A 19,701-nucleotide genomic window follows, 5' to 3' on the forward strand; every position below is an offset into this window, starting at 1 on the left:
GAGCCTCCGAACTCAACTTAAGTAAATACGATTAGATCCTTAATCTCTTCATTTGGTTATGGGCCACTACAGTTGGAAACTTCTTCGATTTGTTCAAAACTAATTTATAGTTTTTTTAATAAGTAATTTTGTATTCTATTTGAAGATCTTGAACCGGATGGCGGGGCAATACATCATCTTGCTAGAGAGGCTATGTTATCTCGATCAATTTTAGAATGATGATATGATCTAATTTTGTTGTGGTATTATGGCATTATAATGACTGACTATTAGAACTCTAACGAATGAAGATTGTTTCCTTGAAGAAAAAAAAACTATACACGTAAAATAATCTTAGCGTGTATTGTAGTAATCCGACTCCCGTTTAAATTCATTATACTGTCAACATATATTTAAATTGGTAAAACATGATCAAAGATCTTTATTTGAGAAAAATAAGTAGAAAATCAAATTTAGAACGTCCAGAGATGGCCTAGAAGGTCCAAGGGACCTGAGTCCACGTCATCATGCATGAACATATAGATTTGTATACTAATAATTTTGTACTGGGTGTTATCGCTCATGTCCCTGTTTTCATCTTGGACACCCCATTCCATGGGACAAGTCTTAGGTTGGATGATCCCGATAGGAGTGCACCGTGAGATGTGGAGAAGTGTCGTCGGTTGATTTGGGTTGGTTCTTTTAGTTTTAGTATTGATACACTATTTCAATCGGGTTGTATTATTGTTGTTAACATTCTAGTTTGGTTGGTTTGGGGAATTGTATTGGTACCTTTGGTTTCCAGCTGTTTATCTGCCTTCGTTTATTTAAAGTTATTGCATACTTAAAGATTTAATTTGTAGATGATTCCGGTGCAGGTCATTACATGTATACAAAGCAAATTATACCTAACCTAAAAATCTGCCCTACCAGCTTTTTCATGAAGAAACCGTAGGAGGGGTTGTTATGAAAATTTGAATATGGAAGAGAAACATAAATTGATTCAACAAATTGAGGCTCGTGTTGAACACGATTTTCTTAAGAAGATTTTGCTCCGCTCTTGGTGCTGATGAAATACGGTAATTTTCTCCTAAGATACACCATCTTTAACTTGTGATAATATCACAACAAATCACAAGTCTCGAAATCAGAAAAGTTATAAACTCTCTTCATAGAAAGAAGAAGGAGAAGCACGATAAATGCATGGATATGATTTGAAAAAACTGAGAATCTCTATGTAAAAATAATGTTTGATTCTCATATTTAAGTTGTTTGTCTGCAGGGACAAGACATTTCAACACGTGGTGCATCTCGTTGTTCAAATAATTAACAAGATCCATCAAAGAAAGTCATTCAAATGAAATGATATCAGAAAAACTTGGAAAGAAATTCCATTTTTTTTTGTGAAAAAGTGCTTCAGGCTCTTAGGCGCCACCCTGTCGAAGCTTAGGCGCATAGGTGCCACCTTTTTTATTTTATTTTATCCATTTTCCTTTTCCGAGCTTCTTTATGCTTAATTTCAATTCATTAAACTTCAAAATTTTCAACAATCTCTCACATGACTGAAATTCATGCATGACTGCACATGATGTTAAAAGAGAGTTCACGGAAAGTTATTGCATCAAAAGAGGTAGCTTATGGATTTGAACCTTCCTTAGTAGAATAATATTGAAATTACTAGGCCATGAAGTGAACATGATGTCTTGAAATTTTTGGCGGCTTGTGTAAAACCAGACTTGTAGTAGCCCGTACCCTAATTGAGTAATTAAAGGATTAATGCTAATTAATTGAATTGGGTATTGGACGGATCGGAAGCTCCGAAGGCACGATCGGAAGCTCCGAACAGGATCGAAAGCTCCGATGAGCGATCGGAGGCACCGATGTTATTACGTCAGGCATGACGTGTGGTTGGATCGGAAGCTCCGATCAGGACCGGAGGCTCCGATCACCCCTATCCGGAGTCAACAAGTGATATTTTGACACGTGGTAGATCAGGATCTTCGGAAGCTCCGATAGCAGGATCGGACGTTCCGATCGAGGTTCGGACGTTCCGATCAAGGATCGGAAGTTCCGATCGTTGTCTATAAATAGAAGGCCGAGACTTCACTTTCATTTGCCAATTCCGAATTCTCCTTTCCTTTCTAGTCCTTTTGGAGCTATTCTAGTCTTCTTAGGCTTGGTCCGGAGGTCGGCGAGGCGTTTGGTAGTCGTAGCGGAGTTGTGCCCAAGTTCTGGAGGCACCGACATCAAAGGGCTAACGACGGACGAAGGTATAGCTTTTGCTTCCTATAAATATTTAGGAGTATGCAATAGCTTAGTTAAGGTTTTTAGAGCACTTTAATGATAGTAGTATCATTTGGCAGTGTAGAGCAGACTATAGGCGTGGACCTAGAGTTGGTAGATCTTGCACTGTATTGAGGTACGAAAGTACTGTTCGAGATATCCTGACTGAGTATGCATGTATTATGTGACTGCATGATTTATATGCCATGATATTATGCTGCATTCATTTGCATCTTGCTGTATCTCCTTCGAGATGTCTGTTAGTAGGGTTGTACCCTATCCTGTTAGTGGATGGACTTCCATCGATTTGGGTCCGGCGTTTCCATGGTTATCTCGGTATGGGAGCCACCTCCTGAAGAGATGGCACAGCGTGCTACATACCAGGGCCCGGTCTGTCTCTGTTATCTGATCCTTGACCTCGAGTCTATAGGGAGTTCACTTTGCATGCATGTATACTCATACTCTCGCACTGAGCGTTTTATGCTCACGTCTCGTACTCTGTATTTTCTGGACACCCTATTCCATGGGGCAGGTCTGCGATTGGACGAGGAGGGTGGATCCAGGAGGGGCTAGTCAGCGGTTGGCAGGCTGGAGCTTCGCTTAGGTTTTATTACTGTTGTTTGGGTTTATACAGCTATTCGATTTGGTTGTATAATATTGGATAAATTACAGATTCCTTTACTTGGGATTGTATATTGTTTATGGATTCCGCAGTTTTATTCTGATATCTGTTTTATTAAGTTATTGCATGCCTAAGTTCTGTTTAGTAGGTGATCCGGGTAAGGGTCACTACATTTATGGTATCAGAGCATGCAAAAGATTTCTTGGGATTTAGTCTCATCTTGAGGTATTTTTGTATATGTCAAATCGTGATGACCAGAGTTCTCATGGCAGTGTTGGTGGGCGTTGGGGAGATGCCGACCGGGAGCCTCGTCGAGAACGGCGTCATCGTCACCATGACGGCGAGCGTTTCACTGTGCGTCGATTCTTAGCTATGGGTCCTAAGCCCTTAGTTGGAGGTGAGTCTCCGGAGGATGCGGAGAACTGGTTAGACCGCATGGAGACGACTTTTCAAACTTTCCAATGCACCGATGAGCAGAAGGTGGAGACCCTTGGCTATCTTCTAGATGGGCGTGCGCGCAGGTGGTGGAGGTTTACTTCTGCACCTTTTGTTACGGCGAGAGGAGTGGCCACCTGGGCCGAGTTCCGCACAGCTTTCCAAAAGCGGTATTTTCCTCCTGCACTCCGTCAGTCGAAGGCAGGCGAGCTACTGAGTCTGCGACAGGGAGCCATGTCTATCGATGAGTATCAGTAGAGGTTCTTTGATCTGTTATCCTATTGTCCCGAGATTGCTGATAGCTCAGATATGAAGTATAATCTGTTCGTTCAGGGCCTTAACCCTGAGATCCATGACCGTGTGGCGGTTGGCGACGACATGTCCTACGAGGGTTTGGTGAGCCGTTGTCACCAGGCGGAGGACAACATTCGGCGGAACAGGTCTTTCTCTCAGTCGAGGTCTGCTAGTTCTTTGGGTCCCCGTGCCCAAACTTTCAAGAAGTCTGGATCTTCTTCTTCCTCTGGTTCTGGGGGTGTTGTCCGTTTCGGTAAGAAAGACAAGTGTGATCACTGTGGGAAGAACCACCCATCCGACAAGTGCCGCAGAGCTTCCGGAGCTTGTTTCCGTTGTGGAGAGACTGGTCATATCCGGAGGGATTGTCCACAGTCTGGGGGAGGCAGTTCTGGTGCTGGTTCAGGATCGGGTTCTCAGGCCACCGTTCAGTAGAGGTCGCAGGGACAGTCTGCTGGGAGTTCTCATTTGAGGCCACGAGCTTCTGGCCAGGTGTTTCCCTTAGACATGATCAGGCTGTGGAAGAGAATGAGAAAGTCATCGCAGGTACATTTCTGCTTTATGGTATACCTGCTCTTGTACTTATTGACACTGGTGCATCTCATTCCTTCATTTCTGCACGTTTTGTTAAGAGGCATAAGTTACCATGCATTGCACTAGACGTAGTGATGTCTGTTTCTACTCCGACGGGCCAATCTGCTTTGGCTAAGCGTCTAGTGATGGGTTGCCCTTTAGAGTTCGAAGGGAACATTCTGTTAGCGAATCTCATGGTCCTGGCGATGGACGACTTTGATTGCATTCTGGGAATAGATGTGTTGACTACCTATCGAGCTTCAGTGGACTGCTATCAGAGATTAGTACGCTTTCATCCGGAAGGGAGTGAGAGTTGGTTTTTCTATGGTGAGGGAGCGCGACCCCCGATGCCTTTGGTATCAGCTTTGAGAGCCTGTCGAGCTCTAGAGTCTGGCGGGGAAGGCTACCTTATCTATGCAGTTGATTTGTCCGCTGAGAGTTTTGGGTTAGAGAGAATTCCTGTTGTGGATGAATTTCCAGATGTATTTCCTGATGAGATTCTGGGTTTTCCTCCTGCTAGGGAAGTCGAGTTTGGCATAGAGTTGGTGCCGGGTACTTCGCCTATTTCTAGAGCACCGTATCGTCTGGCTCTGTCAGAGATGCGTGAGTTGAAGAATCAGCTACAGGATCTTTTGGACAAGGGGTACATTCGTCCTAGTGTATCTCCTTGGGGAGCTCCTGTTCTCTTCGTGAAGAAGAAGGATGGGTCGATGCGGCTGTGCATTGACTATCGGCAGCTGAATCGAGTCACTGTGAAGAACAAGTATCCGTTGCCTCGTATTGATGACTTGTTTGACCAGCTGCAGGGCACGTCAGTTTACTCCAAGATTGACTTGAGATCTGGGTATCATCAGTTGAGAGTCCGTGATCAGGATGTAGCCAAGACTGCATTCCGCACTCGCTATGGGCATTACGAGTTCCTAGTGATGCCATTTGGTTTGACTAATGCGCCGGCTATATTCATGGATTTGATGAACCGTGTCTTCAGGGAGTATTTGGACAAGTTTGTCGTGGTCTTCATTGACGATATCTTGGTGTATTCGCGTAATATGGAAGAGCATGTTTCTCACTTACGGTTGGTACTACAGACTCTTCGAGATGAGCAGTTGTACGCCAAGCTGAGCAAGTGTGAGTTCTAGATGGATAGAGTGGTCTTTCTTGGCCATATCATATCCAGGGAGGGGATTTCTGTTGATCCAAGCAAGATTGAAGCGGTACTTAATTGGTCGCGTCCGACGACAGTTGCTGAGATCCGAAGTTTTCTGGGTCTAGCAGGGTATTATCGTCGCTTCATTCTGAACTTCTCTCAGTTAGCTCGACCGTTGACGCAGCTTACCCGCAAGGGTGTGGATTTCGAGTGGTCCTCCGAGTGCGAGGAGAATTTCCGTGAGCTTCGATGGCGGTTGACTTCTGCGCCGGTGTTGGCTTTACCGTCAGGATCTGGAGGGTATGTAGTTTACACGGATGCTTCTCTTCAGGGGTTAGGTTGTATCCTGACTCAGAATGGGCATGTGATCGCATACGCTTCTAGACAACTGAAGCTTCACGAGGACAATTACCCAGTCCATGATTTGGAATTGGCAGCCATTGTGTTCGCTTTGAAGATCTGGCGTCATTATCTGTATGGCGAGAAATTTGAGATCTTCACCGACCATAAGAGTCTCAAGTATTTGTTCACTCAGGCAGAGTTGAACATGAGGCAGAGACGTTGGATGGACTTGCTTAAGGACTATGATTGCGAGATTAAGTACCATTCGGGAGCTGCTAATCTCACCGCTGATGCTTTGAGTCGCAAGGTGCGACTATCCGCACTTCAGGCTTGTTCGATGTCTAGTGCGATCAGTGACTGTTGTACTTCAGGTTATACCTTCAAGCATAAGAAAGGTATGCAGAGTATCCAGATGTTTGCGATATTATCTGAGCCAACCTTGTATTCGCGGATCCGAGATGCTCAGATGTCTGATTCGAAGACCCAGCGTTTAGCTCGTCTAACTAACGAGGGTAGCTTGTCTGGATTTCATTATCAGTCAGATGTCTTTCTGTGTTTGTCTGGTAGGCTTGTGATTCCGCAGGATGAAGAGTTGCGAGAGGAGATTTTGTCTCAGGCACATCGCACTAAGTTGAGTATTCATCCTGGGAGCAACAAGATGTATAAAGATCTACGTACTCGTTTCTGGTGGAAGGGAATGAAACGCAGTGTTTATTAGTTTGTTTCGAGATGTTTGGTGTGTCAACAGGTCAAGGCAGAGCACCGACGACCTGGAGGATTGCTTCACAGTCTGCCTATTCCTAAATGGAAATGGGAGTTTATCACAATGGACTTTGTGACCCATTTGCCGGTATCCCCGAAGAACTGTGATGCTATCTGGGTTGTGGTGGACCGACTCACCAAGTCAGCGCATTTCATTGCCTATAGCCGAGAGTACTCTGTGGATCGCATGGCACGGATGTACATTCAGGAGATCGTCCGACTTCATGGAGTGCCTGTGAGCATTGTCAGTGATCGGGACCCCAGGTTTACTTCTAGATTCTGGGGGAGTGTTCAGCGTGCGATGGGTACTACTCTCAGTTTGAGTATAGCCTATCATACGGAGACTGATGGTCAGTCAGAGCGCACTATCCGTACGCCAGAGGATATGCTTAGAGTGTGCGTCTTGGATTTTGGTTCAGCCTGGCAGGATCATTTGCCGTTGATCGAGTTCGCTTACAAAAACAGCTATCATACTAGTATTGGGATGGCACCTTTTGAGGCGTTGTATGGGCGACGTTGTCGTACTCCACTCTTTTGGGAAGAAGTGGGGGAGAGACAGGCTGAGGGACCGGAATTTATCCAGCAGGCGATAGACATTGTTGATCAGATCAAGAAACGGATTAAGACTGCACAGGATCGTCAGGCCAGTTATGCTAATATCAAGCGTAGGACCTTGCAGTTCGAGGTCGGGGAGAAAATGTTTCTGAGAGTGTCACCTTTCCGCAAGATTCTCAGATTTGGCCTTAAGGGCAAGTTGTCTCCCAGATTTATCAGTCCGTTTGAGATCTTGGAGAGCATTGGCGATTTGGCTTATCGACTAGCTTTGCCACCGCATCTGTCCAGTATTCACGATGTGTTCCATGTATCTCTATTGCGACGGTATGTGGCAGATGAATCTCATATTCTGCAGCGGTCTGAGGTTCAGGTAGACAAGGATTTGACTTATGTTGAGAAACCTCTTCGTATCCTGGATTATAAGGATAAGGTCTTACGGAACAAAGTCATTCCTTTGGTTTTAGTTCAGTGGCAGCGCAGAGGCACTGAGGAAGCTACTTGGGAGCTTGAGGACAGGATGCGTAAAGACCATCCTGAGTTGTTTTGATTTCATTCAGTTGTATTCAGTTGCAAACTCTGTAAACGTTTGATTTGAATAAAGAATGTTTCTGATTTCTGTATTTGCATTCGATACTTAAGATCTGTTTTTGAGGACGAAATATCTTAAGTGGAGGAGAATGTAGTAGCCCGTACCCTAATTGAGTAATTAAAGGATTAATGCTAATTAATTGAATTGGGTATTGGACGGATCGGAAGCTCCGAAGGCACGATCGGAAGCTCCGAACAGGATCGGAAGCTCCGATGAGCGATTGGAGGCACCGATGTTATTACGTCAGGCATGACGTGTGGTTGGATCGGAAGCTCCGATCAGGACCGGAGGCTCCGATCACCCCTATCCGGAGTCAACAAGTGATATTTTGACACGTGGCAGATCAGGATCTTCGGAAGCTCCGATGGCAGGATCGGACGTTCCGATCGAGGTTCGGACGTTCCGATCAAGGATCGGAAGTTCCGATCGTTGTCTATAAATAGAAGGCCGAGACTTCACTTTCATTTGCCAATTCCGAATTCTCCTTTCCTTTCTAGTCCTTTTGGAGCTGTTCTAGTCTTCTTAGGCTTGGTCCGGAGGTCGGCGAGGCGTTCGGTAGTCGTAGCGGAGTTGTGCCCAAGTTCTGGAGGCACCGACATCAAAGGGCTAACGACGGACGAAGGTATAACTTTTGCTTCCTATAAATATTTAGGAGTATGCAATAGCTTAGTTAAGGTTTTTAGAGCACTTTAATGATAGTAGTATCATTTGGCAGTGTAGAGCAGACTATAGGCGTGGACCTAGAGTTGGTAGATCTTGCACTGTATTGAGGTACGAAAGTACTGTTCAAGATATCCTGACTGAGTATGCATGTATTATGTGACTGCATGATTTATATGCCATGATATTATGCTGCATTCATTTGCATCTTGCTGTATCTCCTTCGAGATGTCTGTTAGTAGTGTTGTACCCTATCCTGTTAGTGGATGGACTTCCATCGATTTGGGTCCGGCGTTTCCACGGTTATCTCGGTATGGGAGCCACCTCCTGAAGCGACGGCACAGCGTGCTACATACCAGGGCCCGGTCTGTCTCTGTTATCTGATCCTTGACCTCGAGTCTATAGGGAGTTCACTTTGCATGCATGTATACTCATACTCTCGCACTGAGCGTTTTATGCTCACGTCTCGTACTCTGTATTTTTTGGACACCCTATTCCATGGGGCAGGTCTGCGATTGGACGAGGATGGTGGATCCAGGAGGGGCTAGTCAGCGGTTGGCAGGCTGGAGCTTCGCTTAGGTTTTATTACTGTTGTTTGGGTTTATATAGCTATTCGATTTGGTTGTATAATATTGGATAAATTACAGATTCCTTTACTTGGGATTGTATATTGTTTATGGATTCCGCAGTTTTATTCTGATATCTGTTTTATTAAGTTATTGCATGCCTAAGTTCTGTTTAGTAGGTGATCCGGGTAAGGGTCACTACAAGACTACAGTACCTACACAACAACTTTCCTTCATTTCTATTTGGTTTATCCAGTTGTGACCGTTTTGGCCATGGAACACATCTTGGCTTCATAAATGTTTCCTTGAGACGTCCTGTTTTCACACTTATATTGGTGGTCTCCTTTTAAGAGTATTCTACCATACTCAGTCTTTTCCAAGCAAGGAACCATTAAAAGTTTGAAACTTAACCTCACTACATAGGTAGGCTTCAACACTCTTCGTCATCGGAATGGGTTAGAAGAAATTCCCGTGTGTTTACTCAAGTTCTCATAATTTAATTGTCCCATTGAACCAAGATTTTGGGATCTTCAATCAATAAAGTTGGGTTACCATTATGAGAACTTTATTTTGTAAACTTTAAGCTCATTCCCCTTGACAAGTTATAAACTTGATCTCTATTCAAAGCTTAATTTTGTAAGCGGATCCGCCAAGTTATCTTTTGATTTGATATAATCAATTGTGATAAATCTATTTGAGATAAATTGTCGCTTGGTATTGTTTTTTCGATGAATATGTCGAAACTTACCATTATACATAGTATTATTTGCCCTTGCAATTATTAATTGACTATCACAATGTATCTTAATGGCAGGAAAATCTGCTTCTTCTGCAGCTTTATCAAATTCTATGAATTCAGATTTCATTGTGGATCTAACGATGCAAGTTTGTTTTTATGTTCTCCAAGAGACTGCGCCACCAACAATGCTAAAAACATAACCACTAGTGTATTTAGAGTATTTGGTATCGAAAATCCAATATTTATCTGTGAGAGCCCGTTATCCAAATCAAGATTAATTAACATGCAATTACAATTAGTCAATAAACAACAAAAAAACAAATTAAAAATTTGCGTTTGGGCCTATAAAAATTTCGGCATTACCTTTTCGTAACTCGGACATACCTGAAATATCAAATACTCAAAATAACTCAATAATATTTTCAACAACATAACACACATAAACAAGTTTCGGCCAGATACCATCACAACATACCCAAACTAAAAATATACTAGAGCAGGCAAGGCTCAATAAATACTCTAAACACAACATACAACTACTCGGGGCATTACTCGGTAAATGTAAAATCTCAAATTCTATATATATACATATAATATATGGGTAACGATGACACGATATAACACCTAGAAAAGATTGAGCTTACTCTCAAGAAGCTCTGGTACTTTCTAATGCTTCCTCTTGAGCAACTGAAGTCATTCAACTTTTGTTACCTGCCATGTCCACACACAAAAAACACAACAGCCCCCTCTCAGGGGTCAGAACCCCAAGTACGAGACATGAAGAAACCACGATATATGACATTGAAATACCATGATGCCATGCATGAATGCAATGCATGAACAGGTGAAAAATATCGGGATCTCAGGAATCAAATGGTCGATAAATCATACATAATATGTTCGAGCTGGTCCACGACTCAGCGGACTGTGTCTAAAGATATGGCTTCACTCTCGAAGCCAGCAACTACCTAAGCCGGACCGGTCGAGGTGCCCAAAAATCTTCACGGCACAATATTATCTCATATTACATATATATAACGGATCTCAACCGAAATATATTGGATCTCAATGGCAGAAAGTCTCAATATGATATGTTCAGTGGTATTGATGTGTCTCACTAAAATCAAACTGTGTGTTAACAAAGAAAATATTTTATGTTATTTTGCACATCAATTACCGACTGATAATATGAGAGTCAGCATATAATATCACATAAATCAACAAATAGCACATAAATCATACATGAGACAATCAGATGCCTCTGTCAGACATCCTAAATTTAGTGATATCTACGTACCTCAACCAAGCATATACCACACATATAAATCCTCGAGAAATGCCTGAAAATGCCAACTCAAACAATTAACCTAAATATTCATTTAAATGGTGTTTTTATAATCATATAAACATGTCATAACCATTATAATTCAACTAAAGTTCCAACTTCAACTATCTAGGCATTTTAAGTTCCTAAAATCTCAATACTCGATTAAATGCCTAAAATCAATTATTTATAGATTAAATAGTCGCAAAATCGTATTTTCAAGCAATGTTCTAAAAAGCACAAAGCGTGACGAAGTGTGACGGTTAAGCTTCAAGCTTCACAAGTTTAAGCGAGTTTAGAGCAAGCTCAAGCGTGAAAAAACGTTTTTTATTTTTGGTTTAATTTTAGTTATATTAAATTAATTAATAGAATAATTAACATATAAACTTAAAGATTTTAAGAATAAATACATAAATTTTCAAGTTATAAAAACATACGTCTCAAAATAACAAATTATCTGGAATAAAATGTTTTTGTTAGGTAGGGTTTTATCTCTTAGTCGCAAAGAAAAAAATATACAAAGCAAATTTAATTTTGACAAGTTGAAGGTTTTTTTATAAAAAAACTTATATTATTAAATATTTGTAATTTAAAATAAAATTTAAAAGTTAAAAATATTTAAAAATAAAACTTAAAAATTAAATATTATTTCTTTAAAAATCATTTCACGTTTTTTTGCGCTTTTTTTGTGCTTACTATGGTCAACCAAAAGATTGACCGTTTTTTCACGCTTTTATCCAAAGCGAAGCTTTTTGCTTACGCTTCACACTTAATCGCGCTTAAGCGGCGCTTTTTCGTGCGTTTTAAAACACTGTTTTCAAGCGGCTAACTTCCAATAAACTTATAGTGCATTTCAACAGTACACAATTCGAAAAATAAATCAAATGTCAAATTCCACTAAATTTAATTGATATCCTCGTGAATTCAGAGGCAAACTCCACCCAAATGTATTATACTTTAAGTTTAGCTATAAAAGTGGATAACTAGAATACCATTCACCTTTTCCACGGCAAAGCAGAAGGATCATCTTCCAAAATTGATGAACTTTATCTAATTTTTTTATCATATTTTTATTAAACAGAGTGCATCCTTCTTCACATATCCCAGTATTGATAACTATATATCTATATAGATATTAATTAATTTGTTTAAGCCTAACACATACTCGAAATTTGTTCAGCTAGGCAGTATATATATCAAACTCTTTTTATGCAGCAGACACAAAGTATTACCATGTCATTCTTCTATGTAAACATAATTCATCACCATCGGAATAGTTTTTCTATTCACTAGAGTACATTAACTTTCATATCTCAAAGTTTAACGGACTAAATGACTTAATAAACACATACTACATAATTCATAACTTACCGTTTGAGAAATATAATTTCGCAGCCATCTTATAATTTTATTTTGCTGCAAGGCTTAAATCTCGAAAGAAATTAAGGAAATTGCAATTCCTATTTTTCTATCCTCTACTCGATCGAGCTGGGTGTTTCTACCCACACGTGTGTCTTTCCCCTATAGAATCTTGTACTATTTTACGTGGATTCACCGGGGCATTTTGTAAAATAAGAAGCATGCAAAGAGATATATGTGTATAGTGTATGTGTGTTCTCTTTTTATTTATCGTCTATCAACTGATGTTTATTAATACATATTTTTAACACAAAATTAAATTATTTGACATAATTATTTTACTTTCGCATTGTAAAATAATTATTATTGGATCTTGCCAATTAATTACGAAATTAGCATCGGGTCCTTACATTATCGTTGTATCCCTCAAGTACCGCAAGATATCTTGTGTAATACAATCCATACTCCGATGTGTGCCTTAGATATCTAAGCACCATTGTCAAAGCTTTCCAATGAACCTCATTTGGATTATTCGTGAATTGACTCAGCTTGTTTACTACACAAGAAATATCCGATCGAGTACAATTCATGATATACATGAGGCTTGTAATAATTATGGAGTATTCCAATTGAGAAACTGGTTCCCCATGATTCTTAATTAAGTGAAACTCATCTCCAGAGGTGTTTTTGCTAGAGGATAATCAAATGCCTTAAACTTCTTCAAGACTATTTCAACATAATGAGATTGAAATAGGACAATTGCCTTTGAAATTCTAGAGATTTAATCTCTAGTATGGCATTGGCAATGCCCAAATCCTTTATGTCAAAAGGTTTTGTCAACATTTTCTTTGTTGCATTTATAACATCTTGATTACTCCCCATTATTAGCATGTCATCAACATATAAACATACTATGACATAAGAATCTCTTGTCCCCTAATGTAGACACATTTGTCACACTACTCGTTAATCATAAAATCATTTGACAACATGACTTTATCAAAATTTTCATGACATTGTTTAGGCGCTTGCTTCATTCCATATAAGGACTTAACGAGTCAGTACACTTTATTTTCTTGACCTTGAACAACAAATCCTTTTGGATGATCTGTATAGATCTCTTCTTCCAACTCACCATTCAAGAATGCCTTTTTGACATCCATTTGGTGTATCTCAAGGTCATGCAGTGCTGCGATAGAAATGAGGACACAAATGGAATTGATTCTTGACATTAATGAGTACGTGCCGAAAAAATCAAGAACTTTCTTTTGTCTATACCCTTTAGACATCAATCTAGCCTTGTATTTTTCGATTGTTCCATAAACCTTATGGATTCTTTTCAGGACCCATTTGCATCCTAATATCTTGGTACTTGGCGGAAGATCCACCAATTCTCAAGTATGATTTTCATAATAGATTCCATTTCAGTATTGATGGTTTCTTTCCAGTATGGAGCTTCAGGGCTAGACAACACATCTTGTAAGGTCTTTGGTTCATTTTCCAAACATGTAAGTGAAAATATAGACCAAAGAACTTTTTAATTCTATCTCTTTTGTTACTTCTATGTTCTTCACTTTGTGCAGAACCTTCGTTCATTATATCTTCAGCTCTTTTATCAGAACTAAGATCTTTCATCCTAGAATGGACTTCCTCTTGGCTAGGGACTTCTTCATGAGAAGTGTCTTTACCAGCAAAATCAATTATGCTTCTAATAGTATTTTGTTCATCCCCTTGAGGAGAACTTTCATTAGGAATTTCTATTGTTCTTTGAGCACCAGTTTCATGTTTTTGTTCTTTGCAGGGAAATATGTTTTCGAAGAACACTTTATTATATTTCTATACTTAATAGTCATTCTACCATTCATTCTAGAAACTGCCTATTTGTGCACTATATATCTATAAGCAGCACTGTTAAGTGCATATCTATTGAATATGCAGCCAATCGTGTTTAGGCCATTCTTAATTTGCTTCGGTTTTGGTATTTCAATCTTTACCAAATACCCCCACACTTTTATTTATTTGTAGGAAGGTTTGTGACTTTTCCACAATTCATACGATGCCTTATCGCTTTTTTTGTGGTGTATCTTATTTTGAATGTGATTAGTCAATAATATCTCTTCCCTCATAAGTTTTGTGGTAAAACCAAACTTATTAACAATGCATTAATCATTTCCTTAAAAGTTCAATTTTTACTTTAAGCAACTCTGTTGATTGAGGTGAGTACGGTACAGTAGTTTGATGAATGATCCTGATAAAGAGCAAAATTCATCAAATGGTGCTCTGTATTCACCACCTCAATCACTTCACATATTCTTTATGTATTTATCAAGTTGATTCTCAACCTCGGTTTTATACTTTTGAATGCTTCGAGTGCTTTGTATTTACTTATTAAAAGATATACATAACAGTATCTTGTGCAATCGTCTATAAAAGTCATAAAGTATTTTATTCCCTCCTCTGGTATGCACAAATTTTAAATCACACAAGTCTATGTGAATTAACTGTAAAGGTGTTGTGCATCTTTCAAGAGAATGAAATGGCGGCTTGGTCATATTTAGACAATAATTCCATACTCATTAATCGTCGCAGTGTGTTATAACCGTGTCCTAAACGAATATGCCATAAATAAGAACACTCAACCAAGTAAATAGAATTCTCAACTTTATTTCCATCAACCTCGCGACGAATCGCTATTACATTCAGCTTGAAGATGCTCTCAACAAGATATCCCTTTTCCAATAAAATGACCACCTTTGGCCAATGCAAACTTATTTGACTCCAATACAAGTTTGAACCCATTTTTTACCAATGATGACCCCGATACGAGATTTTTCATTATTCCAAGAACATGTAGTACATCAACGAGGGTAACCGCAATTCCAAACGTCATCTTCAAGACGAGCTTTTCAACCCCCACAATGTCAGATGTGACAAGAGATTCCCATAAACATATTTCTCCTGGAAGTTGGATAGTATGTGGAGAATATCTCTTTATTAGAGCATATGTGGTGGGTAGCACCCATATCAACCCACCAATCATTTGGGTTGTTCACCATATTTTTTAAAAAAACAATGACTGTCAAATCTAAATAAAAAAATCTACCGCTACTGACCTTTCTTGAACCATGTTTGCTTGTTGCTTCCATTTCTTTGGATGCCTATAGTTTTTCGTCTTATTGTTTGGTTTTTTGTAGTTGTAGCAATTTATTTTAAACTTCTTTGGATTTGATTGATATTTTTCTTTTCCAAACATGAACTTCCTCTTATTTCCCCTATTGTCATTTTATTGCACAATATTCACTTTTGCTGCCAACTTCTTGTTGCTTTTTTGGTACTCTGATTTTCCTCTTATTTACTTAATCTCACAATCAGATCCTCTAGGCCTATTTTATTTCTCTTGTGCTTCAAGTAATTCTTGAAATTCTTCCATAAAGGAGATAGTTTCTATATTAGTGCAGCAACTTGGAAGGAGTCACTTAAACTCATGCCCTCTGCATGAATCTCATGTAATAATACTTGTATTTCTTCACTTGACTCACCATAGATTTGGAGTCTATAATTTTGATGTCCAGGAAACATCCAAAAATTAACTTTTTCAATTCGGCATCGTCTGCCTTGTATTTCTTCTCAAGTGTTTCCTAGATGTTCTTTGGCCCTCTTGATTGACAATACACATTGTACAGTGAATTGCCCAGTCTATTCAATATGAAGTTTTGGCATAGGAAATCACTGATTTCATGCATCAACCACGACCCTCCTGCGAGGATCGACTTCATTCTCCGGAATGCTTGGGGATCTTCCTTGAGGAACCTGGCCAAACTCAAAGTTGAGAGATAGAAAAAAAATTTTGTTGCCATTTTTGAAGTCTGCACCATTAAACTTGTAGTAGCCCGATCCCATTTTATAAGATTAATTTGGTTAAACATGTTTATAATTAATAAAACATGATTAAGAGATTTTAATCATATCAAACGGACACAGAAATTGGATCCAGAACGTCCAAAACTGGTTAATGGGTTTATTTGGGCTCGGGTGGTTCGGAAGGTCAGAACCCAAGCCCTATGGGGATCGGATAGTCCAAAGAGATCGGAACCAGCAAAGGAGTTCAGAAGCTACGGCACGATCGGAACGTCCGAAATGCAATCGAAGCTTCTGATCGTAGTTAGGCCATGCGTCTTTTGACGTTTTTTTGACATCTGAACACGTAGCTGCATGCATGGGATCAGAACTTCTGAAATAGGGATCGGAGCTTCCAATCGTGACAGTTCGGAACGTGGCATGCATGCGGAGATCGGAACGTTCGATCGAGAGTTTGGAGCTTTCGATCTCCATCTATAAATATGGGGTTCGAACTTCAGATTTTTGCACCAATTTTGTTGGAAAACTGGGGTCTCAGATCAATCACGATTGATACCCGGTGCAGCGGAAGTTTAAAAATTTTATTATGGAACAATTCCATAGTGTGAGTATCAACCGTTTAACGATTAAATTATTGTGTGTGTAAAATTCAAATAACAATTAATTAAATTTTACCTTCAATCTCGAATCGAGATTAATGGACACCACACAGATTTCTCTGCGCTTCTTGTATCTCCCAGGAACTGATGAACTCCTTCAATCAGGTCCACGAATGGGGTTTAAATCCCTCTGATAGATTGCACTAGAAAATCTATCAGAAGTTTTTCTGCGAAGAGATTAAACGAATCTGATTCGTTATTCCTGACTGCAATTCAAAAATCACAGACCGAAATTTCTCGGGCAGAGGTAGGGAGGGGTCGGCCGATTGCTTTTTGAGAGAGAGGAGGGTTCGAAATTTCTGTCTCAAAAATAATGACCTGTTGTGTATAATTTCTGTACTGCAATAACTTATTTATAATGCAGGCCACTAACACCTTAGGGCCCATTAGTCATAAGCTAGGGCCCGACAAGCAAAGCCCGCACGTTCAGAAATTAATAGAAAATTCATCGTGACTCCGATTGATGAACCAATTTCACCAATGTGCACAGAAACCATTTCTGCACATTTTAAAGTCAAAATAAATTTTCCTGAATCCGAATTCAGTGGTTTCCAAAAAATGTCCATCCCTATGTCATTTTAGGAAATCCTACTCCCTTACTCTTATTTAAGAAGTCCAACTCCTTAGTTCATTAAATTTAACTCTTTAAATTTAACTATCTCAACGGGGATTAAAACTCCATTACACTGTGTGACCCTCAATGGTTCAGGGATACAGCTAGCCGTGGGCTCACAACTCCTTGTGACTCGGAACAACACTTTCCGACTTGCCCAACGAATCATGGTAAAGCGCCTAGCAACATCGCCCCATGATTCCCTAGGTATCACTGATAGTGCCTACAAGAACCAGTAGATTTTGGTTAGCGTACAGTACGGTCCCTTCATCCATATATCCCGATCGAATCAACAACCATTGGTATATCGAGAGTCGCTCAAGATTCGATAACTATGCAATACATCTTGAAGATCAAATTAGTGACATCGCATGTGCTACTAAGAAACCATTTCTTAAATCACATCAAGTACTCTGGCCAGAGATTTGTCACACTAATATCTCCTCAGATCGCATAGGATATCCACACTCGTAAGTATGTGGTGAATCCTTGACAACAATGCATTGACTCCTATATGTGTCGTAACTGTACCCAATCTCGACACCTGATGACCCCCTCAGAGTCGGTAAACGAGTCAAAGCACAGTACTAGCATATAGAGTCTCCATGATGTTTCAAGTCGTAAGGACTAATGGTGTACAACCAAAACCGCGGACTTTATCCACTCGATAAGTGATAACCACTTGGAAAGTCCGGATAGGGTAGTTCGATTATTCATCCTATGAATATCCATTTGCATGCTTCGAACATCTCCATGTTCCCTACCAATGAAACGTGGTACTCCGCATCGCAAATGCTAGTCTCAAACTCGAGCGATCCTTATCCTTATTATCGGACGGCTCAATCGACTAGGAACAGTTTTAGAATATACAGTGACTATAAGATGTATTTCATGATAGACATCCCCATGTTCTACCACATCTTACATACACTATGGTATATTCAAGGTCTTTATCAAAACAACAATAGTATATCACAATATAACAATATGAAGTAATATAAAGTCATTGCCATTAATAAAAGTGTAAATAATATTAAACAAAAGATTGTTTATACAAAGAGTCATCAAAGCCCATAGCCACACAGTTGGCTCACTGGGCACCTACTCTTACAATCTCCCACTTGCCCTATAGCCAACTAGTCATACTACGTAGACCCATTGCTTCGCGATGTTTGTCAAACAATGGTCCTGGCAAGGGCTTAGTAAGCGGATCAGCGATATTGTCTGCAGAGGCCACTCGTTCGACAATGATGTCTCCTCTTTCCACAATCTCCCGGATTATGTGGTATTTCCTCAGTACGTGTTTGGATCTTTGATGAGACCTTGGTTCCTTTGCTTGAGCAACGGCACCCGTGTTGTCACAGTACACCGGGACTGGACCAACAAATTCAGGAATGACGCCCAACTCTTGGACGAACTTCCTCATCCAAACGGCCTCTTTAGCAGCAGCTGATGCTGCAATGTTCAGCCTCAGTGGTGGAATCCGCTGTGGTGTCCTGCTTGGAACTCTTCCAAGAGACAGCACCGCCATTGAGCATGAACACAAATCCAGAGGTTGACTTCGAGTCATCCACATCACTTTGGAAGCTAGAGTCGGTATAGCCTTCCAATTTGAGTTCTCGTCCTCCATAAACCATGAACATATTCTTAGTCCTTCGTAAGTACTTAAGAATGTCCTTCACGGCTTTCCAATGCATTTGACCAGGATTAGACTGATATCTGCTCGTGACACTCAGAGCAAATGCTACATCCGGTCTGGTAGATATCATCCCATACATGATACTACCTATAGCTGACGCATATGGTACATGTGTCATATTCTCTATCTCTGCATCAGTCTTGGGACACATAGACTTGGATAGAGAAACTCCATGACACATGGGTAGATGTCCTCTTTTGGACCCATCCATTGAAAACCGTTTCAATATGGTATCGATGTAGGTTGATTGAGTGAGTCCTATCATTCTCTTATACCTATCTCTATAGATCTGTATCCCAAGAATGTAGGATGCCTCTCCCAAATCCTTCATCGAAAATCTACCTGATAACCATATCTTTGTTGACTGCAACATCCCTACATCATTCCCAATGAGTAGGATGTCATCAACATAAAGTACTAAGAATGTCACCGCATCCTTAACTACTTTCTTGTACACGCAAGGTTCCTCCGGGTTCTTGATGAAACCAAAATCTTTTATTGTTTCATCAAATTTCTGGTTCCAACTTCTTGATGCTTGTTTTAGACCATAAATTGATCTCTGAAGCTTGCATACCTTATGCTCGCTTCCCATGGATGTGTACCCCTCAGGCTGCTTCATATAGATTTCCTCCTTAATGTCTCCATT

The sequence above is a fragment of the Henckelia pumila genome, chromosome 3, assembly GCF_033568475.1.
Source record: "Henckelia pumila isolate YLH828 chromosome 3, ASM3356847v2, whole genome shotgun sequence".
NCBI classification, from domain to species: Eukaryota; Viridiplantae; Streptophyta; class Magnoliopsida; order Lamiales; family Gesneriaceae; genus Henckelia; species Henckelia pumila.